This window comes from Chanos chanos, chromosome 3 (assembly GCF_902362185.1).
Source record: "Chanos chanos chromosome 3, fChaCha1.1, whole genome shotgun sequence".
NCBI lineage: Eukaryota > Metazoa > Chordata > Actinopteri > Gonorynchiformes > Chanidae > Chanos > Chanos chanos.
In genome coordinates this window covers 23,120,468-23,140,094 of record NC_044497.1, presented here as the reverse complement: position 1 = coordinate 23,140,094, position 19,627 = coordinate 23,120,468, and positions in this window count along the sequence as shown.

Here is a 19,627-nt window from a genome sequence, read left to right as displayed (position 1 = left end):
CAGAATAAACTGCAGGTGGTTCTTTTTGACCAAATAGAAGAAGGGGATTTTGAAACTCAGCCAAGATAGATCCCATTGTTGTTGGTGTCATTGTAGCTGTAACATCCAGCTGGTGTTGCAGCTGTTGAATTCTCCATAGACGATAGAAGACTTCTAAAGTGATGGTAGATTGTTGGTGTTGACTGTGCCAGGGGAGGTTTACATCGGTTTCCCATATAGTAGCCATCCATTTCAATCATACACCACTGAATTTGGTTGGTAGCAGCTGAATTGTTGATGGGTTTTGCTACAATCCCTTCTTGGCAGTATGAAGCAATGCCTTATTGTTTATGTGGAATGTGAGAACTAAGGATGAAATCTTCCACTGTTTGCTTGTTCTTGACCTCTGAGCAGGTCTCTTGAAGAACAAGGATGTTGACTTTGAATAAGAATTGAACAAGATTTCGTGGTGAGCTCTGGTTAGCTCTTCAACTTTTAGTTACATGATACTGAGCATGGTTTCAGTCATGATGATGAGCTGCTGACTTTTGGGTAGCTATTAATAGTGAAATTCTGCTGTAATCACATGCAGGGTTCGCCATAAGCAGGTTCCAAGCTTGATCCTCCTTGTTGCAAGCTGACATATCAAAACTGGAGAGGCAAGCAGAGGATGCCATTTGTTGTTCTTTAAAATCATTTTAGAGTGTAATAGAACAGGCATTATTCAGTATCACTAATATCACTGTATAGTTTGTTATTCCATCAGTGAGTGAATGTATTGAGTTAGAGTGCATATGAGCCTAACTTCCAAACCCATTCCCAAAACAAAAATTTTGAGGGTATGACAGTACTAAAATTATGATGTAGTGTGTTAGCTGAAAGTGATCAGTGACTCGTCTGTAAACGAAGGAATGTTTCACTGCTTGGTCTCACTCAGAGAGCATGGAGGTGATTCCTAAAGCATGCGCTGCTACATTAAAATCCTCTTCAAAGAGGGGCTGTGAACAAATTATCCTCAGAAAACATGTGACAAATCCAACCTAACACTGCATGAATGTCCCACTCAGCCACGTCAAATATTAACATATGGCTGAGTCAGATTATCTGCAAATACAGCTTTATTTACTCCAATCCCACATGTAATCTGAGTCTAATTACCTCGAAAGCTCTTTATAGCATTTTTTAACAGCATGTCTTAGCATTGGATATAGGCAGAAGAGAAAATTCAAAACCTCTTTGGCAAAAGACAGTTTGTTGGTTCAAATTGTAGTTCCCTCTAACTAAAAAAACATGCTGTTGATTGTGAACACCAAGATTGTGTTTTTTGCAATCAGTAACTCCATGATTACAAAGTGTTTTCCTAACATTTCTTTCCTAACGTTCTTTTTGGATATTAATGCATAATCTGTGCACTGTTACTCTTGTCATTAACACGTTTTACACTATGGGTCTTGTCTATGTTTAAAAATCTAATAAAAGATTTAATCTTGAAGTAAGTATTGCTAAAAGTAATATCACCCTGGCTTATAATATTCCAGAGTGGAAAACTGGAAAACAAGGGTTTTCGCCCCTAAAAAGAAAAACAGGAGATTGTGGTTCAACATGGCACAAACCACTGCAAGGTTTGTATGTTTCCTCCACACTACACTATGTATGCGTCTTTTAACTGAGTTTCACTCACTTTCCTCAGGGCTTTTGGAGGATAATGCTCAATAACCTTGACAGTCATTAATTCCCTTATTTAGTGAGGAGGGTATACTAATCACTTTTCCACTTTCCCATTCACGGTGGAGGAGATGCTGTTACTACGAGTGTTGTGATGTGTGTGTGAAGGACTGTATCTGGTTCACAGGAAGTGTGTGGCCGCTATGGCGCATCCAGTTAGAATGCAAGACAAGATGTTTCTTTAGTGGTTTTTATTAAATAGAAATGGAAGGTATGGAGAATGTGTGAATGTTCTGTGTGTATACAATCACTGTGTATACAGAGCTGTAGTTTGGGGTGTATGTATTGGTGTGTTTGTAATTTGTGTTCTTTGTGTGTTTCTTTGTGTGTTCTTTGTGTGTTTGGTATCCGAACGCACACAAAGATCTGATGAATGCAGAATACAACAGTACTCCGCAATGCATACCACAGCAGCAGTTTCTCCGAAAGTGTACACACAATCACAGTCTCCCCACAAGTCTTCTCCTTTTGAATTTCGCGCCGACAAAGACGGCGGCTTTTGCGGCAGTATTTATGGAGACTCGTGCGGCTGTGATTGGCGCATCTGATGGAGAAGGACAACCAATAGCGAGTGACTGCTTGCACTATTGGTTGCTACTGGAAACCGGAGGTGTTACTCAAAGTCCTTTGTTACAAGGAGTAAACACTAAGAAACACTGAAAAAGTATTGCTTCAAACCTGAAAGCATTAGATCAGTTTGATTGTGGTTTAATGAGTTTCATTTGGCCTGAGAGACTTGCTCTTTATATGTTATAGTCACTGTGTTGTTGACTAATCACTAATGGTTATGTTGGCAGCCATGGTAAACCTATGTATACCATGAGGCTGTGGGCACAAGCTGTGATAAGTACTTTTAAGAAAAATATCTGCAGTATCATAAATGATCAAACATTTCAAACAATTCAACATCATCAAGCATCCTATCAGGTTACCATGTCTGAACATGGCTCATCATTTCCATAGTATTTAAGCACAGGGAAAGACAAAAAATTATGACTTTGATATAAAAGAAATGTCTGTTACTCCAGTATTAACAAAACCATTTGTATCATGAAGAATGTTTTATATAGTAAAAAGAGTCTTGAAAGCTTCTCTTAAAGAAACTGATCAATCTAGAATGATCATCAGTGATCTTTATACAGATGAATGACTGTCCCCCAGGAAACTCACAGAAACGACTGTTCTGTGATTACAACTCCAAGAGGTTTTGTGCCAAATACCACTGATAAAAGGCCAACCCCTAACAACTGATCCAACTCCCCACCCTTCTCTTCTCTTCTCTTCTCTTCTCTTCTCTTCTCTTCTCTTATACGTCCAACCCAGTCAAAACGCAGCCCCTAGAAGGCATAACATGCACAAACATCACAAGAAAGAAATCCCCTCCCAACATAGAAATGGGCAATGTGGAAGATGGAAATTGCTTCCTTACATCTCCCCCCCCCCCCCCCCAACCCTTCCCCCTTCCCCTTGCCCCTCACCCCCCATGCAGTGCGTTTTCATATTCTCAGCCCTTTATCATAGGTCTCTGAAACCTTCTAGAGGGGAGAGGGGAGTTCAGATTTAACATGGCAAGTGGTGTTTGATGCTTTGGCAGCACAATTCTTCAAATGGATCCAGAATAAGATAAGAAGGGCATGTGTGAACCATTAGGAGGCCCTGAGAGTTGATTTGTAGGTCCGTGGGCAGATGGGGAGGAGGGAAGAAACGCACCCAGGGAGAAAGATTGCGTCAGCAGTGACCAAAATTGTTGAATTCTGCAACTCTCATTTCTTGAATTCTCCCCTCATTTCTTTGATGAGCACCGGCCGTCAGCAGGAGGGCGTGAAAGAAGTCAATTTTCTATTTCCAAAGAGAGATATGGAGACTGGTATGAATGCAAGGACTTTCCCTTTGATAACATGACTGTGGTTATTATGATTATGTGCACAGTTGACTGTCGGCCAGCCTGTGAAGTCCAGTCTCTTTCTAACAATGTTCCCACTGATCATCATCAAAAAACACAACAGCTGTTCCACCTCTGACATATATCAGTGGAATCTCCACAGAAATTCTCCTCAAACATTTTGTCTAGATCTGCACAGAGGCAAATGAATCTTGCAATGCTTGAAATCAAAGTGAAAAAACTCGTTTTACCAGCATCTTCAGCAGAACAACATGGACTGTTCCACCCTGAGACGCGGAGGTGGTGGAAAGAAAGTGAGGCTTATGGTGTGAAAGTGATTTAGAGATGGTTTATAATGTTTACACTGACTGCCCAGAGGGATGGAGCTCCACTGGTCAGGGAATTGCTTTCTATGGCAAGCACGTTGCTCCAGTCTTCTCTCTCTCTCTCTCTCTCTCTCTCTTTCTTTCTCTTTCTCTCTCTCTCTCTCTCTCTGTCTCCAGCAGCTCAGGGGCATGCAGTGGTCTGGGAGAGATTAATGCATCTCTAACGGCATGCTGTGAAATCAAATTAGAGTACCATCATCTAGAACTGTTGAGTCCTGGACTTCAAACATCCTCTTTCTCGATCATGTGGACCATCCCCCTTTCAATAAAAAGCAATGGTAGAATTGGTTATTTTTTAAATACATTTGCATCGATTTTATTATTTTTCATCATATTCTGTCATGAAACTTTTTCTTAATGTCATTAACCTTTACTCTCCCCGATGACTTATTGTATCAGTTAATATTGCATTGTGGTGCATCTCATATTCACAAGCCATAATCAAATTATACATGATGAGAAAAGATGATCTCCTCCATTCGAAAGCAAAGCCAGTGAACATATGCCTCATGCTAAGCCTCTCTTTTTTTCATTTCAGTGGCAAGATCAAATGGCATCACCGGAGATGTATGCAGGAACTACTCATAACACTGTCACATTGCATTAAGTCAACCCTGCCACTTGTGGGACTCCAACAGATTCAGCTGAATCTACCTATCTTCCACATTCAATTGGATTTTCCTGCAGAAGGCAGGAGGGATTACGAGCACTTCTATCTGTGTATATTGTGAATTATTCAATCTAGCGCTTGATCATATAATCAGGCTCAGAGGGGTAAGCCATCTGAAACAGTTTTATTGAGTAATAAGCTAGAGGGGATTGGCTGAGAGAATTGCAGGACTGGAAGTCTCAACACTGGGACAAGGTCTGACAGCACGCAGGAATTCAGAGATGATCCCTGGTATCAGTGGGAGGACACGAGTTCAGCAGGGTCACACATTCTTATGTTTCCTCATGTTTTTCTATGGAGTGTGTATACGTATGTATGTGAATGTGTGTGTGTGTGTGTGTGTGTGTGTGTTTGTGCAGTGTCTTCCTCACTTATTCAGGCATTGGCCTTCAACCAGAGGCCTGGAAGTGGCACAGTGACTCTGCTGTTCCTGGGACTGTGCTGTTCTTGACTGAGGTGTTGTGAGTCCTGGGACCTCTTGGAGCCGCCTTTCCTCCTTAGGGGTCATGGCATCATGCGCTCTTGCCTCTATTACGAATATTTTGATTTTTACCTTGTACATTATCTCTAGTTACTCCTTCAATACTTGGCATTCCTCAAGCTTCTCATATTCCTTTCTGATGACACCATCACTTGGGATTGCCGCATCTATCACCACTGTTGTTTTCTGCTCCCTATCTATTATCAGTGTAGCTGGTGGATTAGCCATTACTAGTTTATGTGCCCTTGCAATCGAACTTGGGAGGGTCTGACCCACATTCACTGCAGATGATCCGTTATATGATCACTGCCACTTGGTTGTGTCTGTAAGTATATGCTGTTCCCTCCTGCATCTTGCAGCCATTACTCCATGGTGGATTGTCTCAGGGCTTCTTTGTGGATTCCTTGGGTCTTGTATGATACAGTACATCCCAGTTTCCATTGATCTGGTGCTGAGAGTTTGTTCTTATGCTGTCATGATTAGTGTCTCTTTGCTCTCCTTCAGCCCTGCCTTTTCTTGCCATCGATAGGATTTCTCCATGTCAGCCACCTCTGCTATCTGTCAGTGGTACATTCCACAGAGGCTCTTGTCCCGCTATGGCACCTCCTCTGCTTCCATGTTATTCACATCCCCTATCTTTTTGAGGCATTCTCTTTGCACCTCATCCTTGGGGGACAGTGCCTGGATAAACTCATGGATGTTTTACATCTCATTTGAGAAAGTGGTTTCGACACTCCCTACCTCTTGGTGGATGGTTCTATCTACCAATGGCTGGTGCTCTGAACATCTAGTATTGTGTCCAGGCACCTTCTGGACAGTGCTCATGTACTTACACACCTGATCATTGAGCTTGGTGCCTATGATGCCTGACAGGAGCTTCCATATTGTAGATAGACAGGTTATTGCTCAATAGTTGGACAGTGCTTTTCCCTTGCTGGAAACTTTCAGGACCTATCCAGTCCTACCCTTTATTAGCCACTCAGGGTGAGAGCCCGTTGCTAGCAGCTGCTCCACTTGTGCTGCTAAGTGGTCTTGCAGGGCTGTTAGTTTCTTTGGCTGGTGATCATGTCAGGCCCTGGTGCTGTCCTGTTCTTCATGTTTGTGACCTGTTGGACATCTGCTGTAATGATGGTGCCTGCTCTTGGAGATTGTAATTCTATTTCGTACTATTCAGTTTCCACTTTTGGAGACCAATGGTGTTTTATTGCACAGAAAAATTATTTTTTGTCTCCGATTCTTTCGTGTTTCTCTGCAGCCTGGCTGCCAGTGTTGTCGGTCTTTGTTTAGCAGACTCCAGGGCCTAGGTTACATGCCATTGTGCTAGTTCAGTAGACAGGATCTGTCCTTTATCATTATACCCTTACATAGCTTCATTAACTTGCTGACCTCCTTCTGTGTTGTCCTTACCTTGATCTCCAATATTAGTTTCCAGGGAAGGTACTGATGCTTTATGGTTTGCATCTGGGGTTTTGTAGCCCAGCGTGTCTAGTATCACTGCTGCTGAGGCAGATTTCAGTTTGTTAGTGTCAGTTATGTGGGTGGTTAGGATTGTGCACACTGCTGTATTCACATGTAGCATATATATCTGCTAATTTAGTGGTAACTTTCAATGAGGTCTAGTAAGCCTAGTGCAGTGGTATCAGTTTTATTGTGAGCATTTTTGATTCCAAGGCATTTCTTGGTGTTCCGCTCTCTTTCTGTGCCTCAGTCTCTGGAAAACACAGTCCTTTTTGCCTTGACCAGCTACTGGGCTGATATAAAAAAGCTGCACTTGTGACAATTATAAAGTGTCCATTCATTGTATTATTTAAAGCTGTGCTGGATGGCAGAGACCAGGGTGATCAGTCTTAAAGCCAGCTGGCGGAGCAAGAGCACACAGCAAGCCTAACAAAGACAGACTGGGGCCCTGAGGGCATGGCGTTAAGCTGGAGATCCTCAGATCTGGCCCATCTCAGAGAACGTGACTGAGAAGCACTCTTGGTATGGTGAGAAAATCAGGCAGTGCAGAGAGCAGGGGAGCAGAGCAGAGGCCACTGCTCAAGTACTGGATATTTTTCATTGTCACTGACCTTGTAGTAAGGCCTGTCTGTCTTTAAGGACTTCGGATAGTGTATCATCCGTGAAGTACCTCTCAAAAATGCTACAGTTTTCATGCAGGTGTGAGCACTCCCCACAGAACCTTTTAAAGATCTATGGACAAACCACATCTGATCAAAAAGGCTGATTTATATGTACTTCTGATGAGCTGGAAAATGCACACACTACAGTGCCTTAAATTTGAAAAGAAAAAAAGAGATTATCAGAAAAAGCAATACACAATTGCTTTATAAAAGTATAAAAGTAGAATTCCATCGGGTTCCACCAGATTATTTTTAAAGAATTCAGCATGTGTGTGTATGCTGTCCTTGAAAGGTGGGCCCAGTGCTTGAGATGCAGTCTGTATCCTCTCAAACAGGGCCAACAGAGCTCTGTGCACACATTCCTCATACCAGCTTCTCCTTACACTATTCACTGGGGATGAGCCAGCCAATAGATCCGGATTAAAGTCTTAAGACACTATGTAAAGTGGAGGGGAGGGTTTTGGGAGTGAGGGCTCTTGTCGGAAGATTTGTTTGCTGATAAAGCCAGGCAGGAACGGAGAAAAGGCACCTCCATACTGATCACGTCAAGGCCCTGAATTTCTGCTCCAATGTCACCTCAAAAGCCAACCATCATGTCTGAGACAGATAACACACAACGCTCTGTTAATTAATCATCAGTGCTCTGCGTGTTTGTGTGTGTGTGTGTGTGTGTGTGTGTTAGAAGGCCACTGGTCCTAAATCAAATCCGAAGGATCTGGAGGTCCTATTTGGACATTCCCCTGGTGCCCAGCAGAATCCTAGACATGCAGTTGGATGTTATTCAAACACTATAATAAAGCTCATTTGAAAAAAAGGACAACATCCTCAGTCTGACATTCATTCTCCTGACAAACACACACTGCACAGAAACCCTGCTGCTCCTGCTCCTCTCTGCAATATAACTATCAACTTCATTTTGTTTGCATCATCTTCTTTTGCACACTCACTTGTAACTGTCTTGGAACTACCTTGCCCATGTGAGTTCAACCAATAACAAACTCTGTCCTGCGGCAATGAGAGGTATTTGCTTTTGTTGTCTGTTTTTTTTCCCCACCCCTGTGGGTTTAATCTCCTTTAAAGCCTATTAGGAAAGAGAATCATTCTATTTGCTCCAGTTGCTGATCAAATGTTACCTATGTGTCTGTGTGCAGCAAAAGCAAATGCCCACTGCCCAATCCCCAGTCCCCCAGTCCCCCAGTCCCCCAGTCCACGCTACCATCACCACCATCACTCAGCAGAATGAATATTGGGCATGCAAAACACAGCCGCAGACCCCACATACAGATTACCTGCCCACAGACCTGTGGCTAATTATTATTCATGTTTACAAACTTTCATCTCCTGAGGACGGTCTGAGAAACCCTGATGCATACATAATGAGACAACAGTAGTCGGTCATGCATTTATTCATGTGTCCTGCAAAAATACACACACACACACACACACACACACAGATCTCTACTTCTTCGTGTCTCCTTTGGGAGCCATGGTGGTGTTGTGGCAGCTTTACTATGCCTGACAGCCGCTCCTCCTGCACTATGACTACATTCAGTTTCTCACCTCGTCGCGTGGCATCCCGTCCCACTACTGCACAGGTGAGAAAAGTGATGCCTCCAGGGAAACGGCGGTTAAGGTTATTTCCTCTTCACCTATTCACTGCCTTGAGTGGATTTCACAGCTTGCATAGGCATACACAAACACACACATATGTATTGTGTTGTGTGTGTTTACATAGTGAAGATAACCCTGAGGACACAGTGGACAGTGTGTGAAATAAACTAAGCAGGTTAGTTGTATTCCTGTGGCCACAGAGAGGAACAGTCTGTCTGTTGTCTATCCACAGAAAAAAAACCTAGACCTCAGGGTTCAGTTTTCATCCATCTCTCTATCTCTATCTCTCTCTCTGTCTGCCTGTGTGTGTGTGCGCGTGTGCACGTATGTGTGTGTGTGTGTGTGTGTGTGTTGAAGGCAGATAAAATCTCTCATAAACCGTCCACAGATTCCTCTCATTAACACTCCTCTGGCCGTGGTTTCTGAGTCCGTCACCTTTGAGGTGGACGTGTATAATTCTACACTCACTCAGTATTCAAAGGCCATTTTCACATTGAATACATTTTAAAAAGTGGCCTTTCATAAAGGCATCATTTTTCTAACTGCTGAGTCGTGTTTCAGAAGAGGACAGATCAGTGCCCATATATAAGTCATTATTTTATCTCTCAGTGAGTACTAAAGCTAGATATAAGGATATAAATGGAATGATTCTAATCAAATCAGTGTAAAATGATGGGATAGAGATTACTTAAATTTTTGTCCATCAGCAAGTTCTTCATAGCTCTCCCTCAGACAGCCCATCATTTCCTGAGTGTGCAAACCCTGGTGATGGGTTGGCTTGAGTCTGCACCACTACTATATCTGTGTGGTGGTTCCCTGAGACCCTCAGTGGGGAAGCAGGGAACAAGCTGCAGGGATGGAATCAATTCTGCCTGACATTCCAACTTTATCACCTCTCATTCTGCTGGGCCCCATGCAGGCTCAGCCATCAGCCAGAGCACAGCCTCATTTACTAAACCTGTCATATTCTGGCCATATCTTTATAGAGAAGGGTTTTGCAACTCACATCATATGAACAAAATCCAAACTATATACATGCCAGTGCCATTTCACATTTAAGTGTAAAATCAAACTGATAGAATTTTGTATAGTACAATTAAAATGTTATTCATTACACCAGTGAACCGTCACATGGAGCAACTAAATTACCACTATCAAGTTTAGAGGTCACACATCTTGGGCATCCTCAAGACTAAATGCTTTGCTAAGGAGTGCACCAGCATGAATTGCCAGGGTTGGTATTTGAACCCACAACCCTCTGGTTACTAGGTCAGTTCCCTTGCCATAGCATTACTAATGAAAGATACAGTCTGTGCAAAGTGAGACAGGATTTTATTGCTGAAAAACTTCATTATTAAAAAAAAACATGTTTTCCTCTGACTTACATGCAAGCCTTACAAGAACATTAAATGCTCCAGGGGTGAGGAAAACAACAAATTTAACAGCAACAAACTCAAGGATCTGATGATCTCTCTGTCAGTCTGATGCTTTTTCAGCAGACTCAAAGAACAAGAATATGAGAAAAACCAGGATTGAACCAGCTGAATTCCCACAGATAAGTCAACCACAGAAAGACAAACTCCTACTGCATTTGTCTTAAACTATATTGCTACATTTTCCTCTGCCTCTGAAGCCAATTTGCTTACTTGAACCAACTGGTCAAGTCAATCTGGTGTCCATATTTCTTCCTAGGAAATAGAAATCAGGTTGTTTGAATACGAGCCAAAGTAAAAAGCAGAGACTTGGTGCGAGGCTGGCGAAAAAGCTGCACTTGTGACAATTATAAAGTGTCCATTCATTGTATTATTTAAAGCTGTGCTGGATGGCAGAGACCAGGGTGATCAGTCTTAAAGCCAGCTGGCGGAGCAAGAGCACACAGCAAGCCTAACAAAGACAGACTGGGGCCCTGAGGGCATGGCGTTAAGCTGGAGATCCTCAGATCTGGCCCAGCTCAGAGAACGTGACTGAGAAGCACTCTTGGTATGGTGAGAAAATCAGGCAGTGCAGAGAGCAGGGGAGCAGAGCAGAGGCCACTGCTCAAGTACTGGATATTTTTCATTGTCACTGACCTTGTAGTAAGGCCTGTCTGTCTTTAAGGACTTCGGATAGTGTATCAACCGTGAAGTACCTCTCAAAAATGCTACAGTTTTCATGCAGGTGTGAGAAATGTGAAGCCAGTTTTTTTTTTTTTTTTTTCTTATTTAATGATGTTGTAAGGGGGCAGGATTCAACAGCTGGTTCTGGATTAGTGAAACCCACAGTGGAGAGCCCTGTTAGAAAGTCCAGCCTGTGTCTGGGACACAGGCAGCAACATCTGACAGAACTAATCTCACAGATTCTCTCACAACACATCTCACATCACAGATCAACAGAGCTGAACAACACGACCACCACAGCTAAACTCACTACAACACAGCTAAACTCACACTGATACAGCTAAAAAACACGATCACCACAGCTACACTCACTGCAACACAGCTAAACTCACACTGATACAGCTAAAAAACACGATCACCACAGCTACACTCACTGCAACACAGCTAAACTCACACTGATACAGCTAAACAACACGATCACCACAGCTAAACTCACTACAACACAGCTAAACTCACACTGATACAGCTAAACAACACGACCACCACAGCTACACTCACTGCAACACAGCTAAACTCACACTGATACAGCTAAAAAACACGATCATCACAGCTACACTCACTGCAACACAGCTAAACTCACACTGATACAGCTAAACAACACGATCACCACAGCTACACTCACTGCAACACAGCTAAACTCACACTGATACAGCTAAACAACACGATCATCACAGCTAAACTCACTACAACACAGCTAAACTCACACTGATACAGCTAAAAAACACAATCACCACAGCTACACTCACTGCAACACAGCTAAACTCACACTGATACAGCTAAACAACACGATCACCACAGCTAAACTCACTACAACACAGCTAAACTCACACTGATACAGCTAAAAAACACGATCACCACAGCTAAACTCACTACAACACAGCTAAACTCACACCGATACAGCTAAAAAACACGATCACCACAGCTACACTCACTGCAACACAGCTAAACTCACACCGATACAGCTAAACAACACGATCATCACAGCTACACTCACTGCAACACAGCTAAACTCACACTGATACAGCTAAAAAACACGATCACCACAGCTACACTCACTGCAACACAGCTAAACTCACACTGATACAGCTAAACAACACGATCACCACAACTAAACTCACTACAACACAGCTAAACTCACACTGATACAGCTAAAAAACACGATCATCACAGCTACACTCACTACAACACAGCTAAACTCACACTGATACAGCTAAACAACACGATCACCACAGCTAAACTCACTACAACACAGCTAAACTCACACTGATACAGCTAAAAAACACGATCATCACAGCTACACTCACTACAACACAGCTAAACTCACACTGATACAGCTAAAAAACACGATCACCACAGCTACACTCACTGCAACACAGCTAAACTCACACCGATACAGCTAAAAAACACGATCACCACAGCTACACTCACTGCAACACAGCTAAACTCACACTGATACAGCTAAACAACACGATCACCACAGCTAAACTCACTACAACACAGCTAAACTCACACTGATGCAGCTAAAAAACACGATCATCACAGCTACACTCACTGCAACACAGCTAAACTCACACCGATGCAGCTAAAAAACACGATCACCACAGCTACACTCACTGCAACACAGCTAAACTCACACCGATACAGCTAAACAACACGATCACCACAGCTACACTCACTGCAACACAGCTAAACTCACACTGATACAGCTAAACAACACGATCACCACAACTAAACTCACTACAACACAGCTAAACTCACACTGATACAGCTAAAAAACACGATCATCACAGCTACACTCACTACAACACAGCTAAACTCACACTGATACAGCTAAACAACACGATCACCACAGCTAAACTCACTACAACACAGCTAAACTCACACTGATACAGCTAAAAAACACGATCATCACAGCTACACTCACTACAACACAGCTAAACTCACACTGATACAGCTAAAAAACACGATCACCACAGCTACACTCACTGCAACACAGCTAAACTCACACCGATACAGCTAAAAAACACGATCACCACAGCTACACTCACTGCAACACAGCTAAACTCACACTGATACAGCTAAACAACACGATCACCACAGCTAAACTCACTACAACACAGCTAAACTCACACTGATGCAGCTAAAAAACACGATCATCACAGCTACACTCACTGCAACACAGCTAAACTCACACCGATGCAGCTAAAAAACACGATCACCACAGCTACACTCACTGCAACACAGCTAAACTCACACCGATACAGCTAAACAACACGATCACCACAGCTACACTCACTGCAACACAGCTAAACTCACACTGATACAGCTAAACAACACGATCATCACAGCTACACTCACTGCAACACAGCTAAACTCACACCGATACAGCTAAACAACACGATCACCACAGCTACACTCACTGCAACACAGCTAAACTCACACTGATACAGCTAAACAACACGATCATCACAGCTACACTCACTGCAACACAGCTAAACTCACACTGATACAGCTAAACAACACGATCACCACAGCTAAACTCACTACAACACAGCTAAACTCACACTGATACAGCTAAAAAACACGATCATCACAGCTACACTCACTGCAACACAGCTAAACTCACACCGATACAGCTAAAAAACACGATCACCACAGCTACACTCACTGCAACACAGCTAAACTCACACTGATACAGCTAAACAACACGATCACCACAGCTACACTCACTGCAACACAGCTAAACTCACACTGATACAGCTAAACAACACGATCATCACAGCTACACTCACTGCAACACAGCTAAACTCACACTGATACAGCTAAACAACACGATCACCACAGCTACACTCACTGCAACACAGCTAAACTCACACTGATACAGCTAAACAACACGATCACCACAGCTACACTCACTGCAACACAGCTAAACTCACACTGATACAGCGAAACAACACGATCACCACAGCTACACTCACTGCAACACAGCTAAACTCACACTGATACAGCTAAAAAACACGATCACCACAGCTACACTCACTGCAACACAGCTAAACTCACACTGATACAGCTAAACAACACGATCACCACAGCTAAACTCACTACAACACAGCTAAACTCACACTGATACAGCTAAACAACGCGATCACCACAGCTAAACTCACTACAACACAGCTAAACTCACACTGATACAGCTAAAAAACACGATCATCACAGCTACACTCACTGCAACACAGCTAAACTCACACTGATACAGCTAAACAACACGATCACCACAGCTACACTCACTGCAACACAGCTAAACTCACACCGATACAGCTAAACAACACGACCACCACAGCTAAACTCACTACAACACAGCTAAACTCACACCGATACAGCTAAAAAACACGATCATCACAGCTACACTCACTGCAACACAGCTAAACTCACACCGATACAGCTAAACAACACGATCACCGGAGCTAAATTGACATCAACACAGCTAAACTCACACCGATACAGCTAAACTCACATCAGCACAACTAAACTCACATCAGCACAACTAAACTCATATCAGCACAACTACTCATATCAACGCAGCTAAACAACACAATCACCGCTAAGCTCACACTAACACAATCAAACTCACATCAACACTGCTAAACTTACGTCAGCACAGCTCAAACAGCGCTGTGTGTGTGTATGTGTGTGTGTGTGTGGGACCATCTCAAAACTTACCAATGCTACACTGATACAGGAAATTATTATTATTACTATTACTGGATAATACCACTGAAAATTAGTTGTAGTAGTAGTAGTAGTAGTAGTAGTAGTGGTCGTAGTAGAAGTATGCTGTTGTTGTTGTTGTTGTTGTTTTGCTGTTGTTGCTGCTGCTGCTGTGGGGGCAGTGATAGTGATGGTATTTGAAAACATTCCATCATTATTTGTTTTAAAATTCGTGATATACGATTTATGTTATTCAGGGCCGTGCCCCTGCAGGACTAGTTTGCTGGTGAACCCATAACCCAGTGATTATGCAGACTTCCTTACCCTGCCACAGTCTTTGCATACCCCACTGCCACCAGCACCTGCTCTTCAGCCAGCTAGCCTGCCCTTCACTGAAGGGTAAGAGAAATTGAGTTTCTCTGTGCAAAGCCCCAGTGATGAGCACACAGTCACCAGATCCCCTGAGACCACGCACGCCTCCACAAAAACACAAAGAGTTCGGGGCAGCTTCCACAGAAGGTCAATACAGAGAGAAGATCTGTTTAGAGCCATGGGTACAGGACAACGAGGACTCCACAGCACGCAGCACGAAGACTGGGCGGCAGTAATAGAGGGCCGAGTGAGTGAGTTAGGAAGGACGCTGCTTGTTTCAGAGAAGTTTGGAGGATGGAGAGCTGCAGCTAGGCTACACGGGAAATTGTCTTTAATACACACACACACACACATATATATATGTATGTGTGTGTGTGTGTGTCTGTGTGTGTGTGTGTATGCATGCATGTGTGTTTGTGTGTGTGAACTTATTAATGAGGGTTAATGAGTGGACTATATGTCAGCAACACTAGTGGAGCCAGAACATCAGGAAACACTAAATGTGTGAAATGCTTTTAATGGAGTAAATTCTAGTGTAATTAAAATCTATCAACAGACAGCAAAACCCTATCTGATGTTTTTCTTTTTCTTTTTCCTTTTCCTTCTTTTTTTTTTTTTTTTTTAACAGCTCTGCATGAATGACTTCCTCCCTCACTGAGCTAATTTGCTTTTCTATTCCACAGTCTCCAGTACATCTTTTTTTCCTCGCTGAACTATTGCCCTCACACAGTTTCATGTCATGGAGCACAGTGGGCATGTTTTGACCCCTGTCTATTTTTACAACATGTCCCACTGGAGAAAAGTGAAAACAAGAGGGTAGACAATCCCCCTGCTTGACCATTCCAAGCATCTCTGAAGTGTTGCGTTTTGCTCCGTGCTTGTGAAACATCTCAACACCCAACTGAGGCAGCAATAATAAAGTCCATCCATCTACGGCATTGTGTCACCCTCCCCCGCCTTAATTTGTTCCCCACGGTGCAATCCTTGATTTCATCTGCTTCTTCCCTTTATATGAAACATCACACCCTATTAGCTCTCAATAATCATTTTTTGCTGTTGGAGACACTGTGATTTCCCTCGGTGCATAAAAGCGCAATAACATCAGCCCTGTTGCCGAGGTAATATTACCATCATTCGTTTTTATGTGTTTGATGTAGCCAGGGGAAATCCTTCCCCAGGACTCTCTCTCTTGTCTTATGAAGGAAAGCCAGGCGCACGCAGCATTTGTACCTCTCTAAAGTTGCAGAGAATCCAATTTTCTGCTGCGGTAGCGAAAAGTTCCCATTTAAAAAGTGGGAGACAGAGATCTGGTGTGCTCCCATCTCTGTCACTTTACAGATGGGTAATACCATCCACCTCTTCCTGCTTCAGGCACAGAGAAATGACATGCAGTCATTAACTAAGGCCTCAACACAAAGGCTTTGACTAAAGCTCTTATTCCAACAGAATATAAATGTTCTATTACAATTTTCCAAAATTAGAATATCAGAATAATATTCAGATGAAGACTCTTACAGTCATATTTAGTTCTCCATTGTCCATATCTCTGCATCGCATATTCCATTTGAGGTCACAGAGAGGTTACATTGTCTCTTTCTTAAATACATGTATGATTGTAAGGACACTGTTTGTTTATGTCTCATGTGTTCTAAAGCAGGTGTTAGTCTGTCTGTGTGAGGTCTGTAATTTGAGGCAATGAAGGTTTTTTTCTCTCTCTCTCGCTCTCTTTCTTTCCTGAGGACTCACACAGTCATCTTCTCATTGGCTGAGTTCACATGTAGAATATAAACACAGCAATCTCATCAGCAGCAGGGCCAGACCGCTCCCAAATGGCCCCTCTTCACAGCACGCTTTTACCTCCAATTTCAGACGCCACAATATTAAGAGTGTAACACACAGGAATCTGTGCGTACAGTTTATGCCACAGAAAGGAACTCTTTTATTCTCATAAGAAGTGAATAAAAAGACACAAGACCATAGGGGAAAGAGAAATAAATGCACACGACATACACATACACATGCACTAGGGTTTCCTCTACAATGTTTTCTTGCCAGTCCAATGGGCAGAAAGAATTTATTTTACCAGACAAATCTGAAACTTACCAGTCATGTTTCAATAACAGTCTGTGTTACAAATGCAAATATTATGTACACCTAGGTCGGCAAAAGAATGACAACAACCTCAGATCAGTTTGACTATTTAATGAACAGTAACGATTAAGCAAAATCTCAACATTAGCCGCTAGCATGCAGGCTATTACGAAACGTCTGTAAAAAAAAAAAAAAGGCTAGGTCTACATGGCATCAAAGGTAGTCTATAGGCTACCAGGTTACACTTTATTTTCTCCTTTTTTTTCATTGTAAAGTCCCTCTGCTGCCGACTTGAAATCAAATGTGTCCAATGTGTCTTTGCAGCTTGTGATGTCCTGTTTAGGGATAGCCTTTGTTATAGCTACGTTTTGTATGAGCATCATTACTGGACATTTTGACTGGCAAGTTCTTAATTTATCTGTTTTTTATTAATTTTACCTGGCAAAAACTAGTAATGACCAGCTAACAAAAACCCTTGTAGAACACTTACCTATGTCCTGTTATTGGCTATTGATGTATAGCGTCATTCAGTCATCTGAATAAGTAATATGTTATGCACATGCGTATTGTTTTTGGGTATAAGATGTTGCTCTCATGTTTGCCTGTACTGCTATAAGGAAGCTTGTCAGTAAACTTTAATTTCGGACCTTATCTAAAGCCTACTACTCATCTTTCATCGACTCTGACATGCACCCAAATATACGCACAGTAATGTACACACACACACATTCACATGGGCTCACACATGCATGCATGCACGCACAAACACACAACACATACACGCATACACTTTTAAGAAAAAAAGTGTGCACACATGTGAACATATATAGTGGTCGTTATGTTTTTCCATCTCACAGCCAGCAGGTGCAAATAACACTGTGTTGATTATAACAGCTCCAAAACATTCATTCTGAATCTGAATCAGTGCTATTCCCTTTACAGCAGGCAACTGCCAGGCAGACCTGCTGCTTTGTTTTCTGGTTTTTGCCTAATTTTGTTGTCACTTTTGCCCTCTCATTATCACCCACATTCCAACTACACCCATCCAAAAACAAGCGCGTCTGTAACCCTTTGTGTCCGTTTTTTTCTTTTTTGCTTTGATAAGTGTAATGAAAGAAAAGCTCCTGAGTGTTGGTCATGCTGTGAAATGTAGTCAAATTGAGTTGGCTCCTCACGTCCCCTCTGTGTCAGCGTCTTAATTGTGGGGAGAAGTTTCTGGCGGGAGCACCACGGCGGCGGCAGGAGACGAGGACAAAATGAAATTAGCTGTCAGTGGCAGGAGAGAGCAGAGCCTGAATGAGGGAGAAAATTGTGGATGATCTCCCTTAGTGTGGCTATTGGTCCTGCTGACTGATTTTACAGAGAGAACACAGACGACATCCATCCTGAGGACATTTCCTCTGGGACAGGAGAACGGCAAGAGCACCATCTGACCTCAGCCTAAACAAGAAGTGCCTGTTAAAAAGAGAAATATTTTCTACCCTGACCTTCTGTTACCGTCTCCTTATTTGGTAAAGCAACAGCGGGCCAGGCCAGTATAAAAGGTTTCCAGAGGTTTAATTAAATAAATTAAATAAATCATTTAAATAAATCTGTAAAGGTATATTTAGCCTGGTTTATATAAATCAAGTGTTTTATTTTCATAACTTGGAAAAATATAAGGTGTGCAGGAGGCTCAAAAACCAACACATTTGAAAGAGATATTAGAGTAACAATTTCCCATTATGGCTTAACATGTGTTGTTGTTGTTTTATTAATAAGTGTTCCCATTTTGTCAGCCAACAAATTTGGTTTCCCAACACTTGAACGAAGTGGTATTTTTCTGCTAAAACACTGTAATATGGCAGAATATTGCACTGGCATCCGTTCTCACAGCCCTTATTTGCTCTGCAGATAGCATCACTCTACGATCATCACTCATCACACACTCACACACACACACACACACACACACACACACATCTGCTGGGTTTGACACAGTGTGCCATTAGCACAGCGAGATGAATGAGAGAGTGATGCTGAGTGCTGGACGGGCTTGCAGGGGAAATGTATTCTGTTAGATAGCGTCTGAGCAGCGCTCCACTGAAGGTTACAGAGCTTGTTAATTAGAAAGTGCATTTTGGAGTTGGTTAATGGGAACCACGTTTCAATAAAGCACTGAGATACTGTTCCTTAACTTACTTGTCTGCTAATTACTTACAACTACAATTAGCATAAATGAAATTATGCTCTACCAATTAAGCAGCTATATAATAAACCATTTCTTACATAAAAAAGATGCATTTGTTCTGCAGCTATAAGCCATGAGTGATGAAAACATTTGTATTCATTTGTATCTAATTTGCCTTTTTTTCTGCCATTACACTGGACCATTAACACCTAACAGGATTTTCCCTGTCATTCTTTAATAGGACTTAAACTAAATGACAGTATTTATGCAAAAACA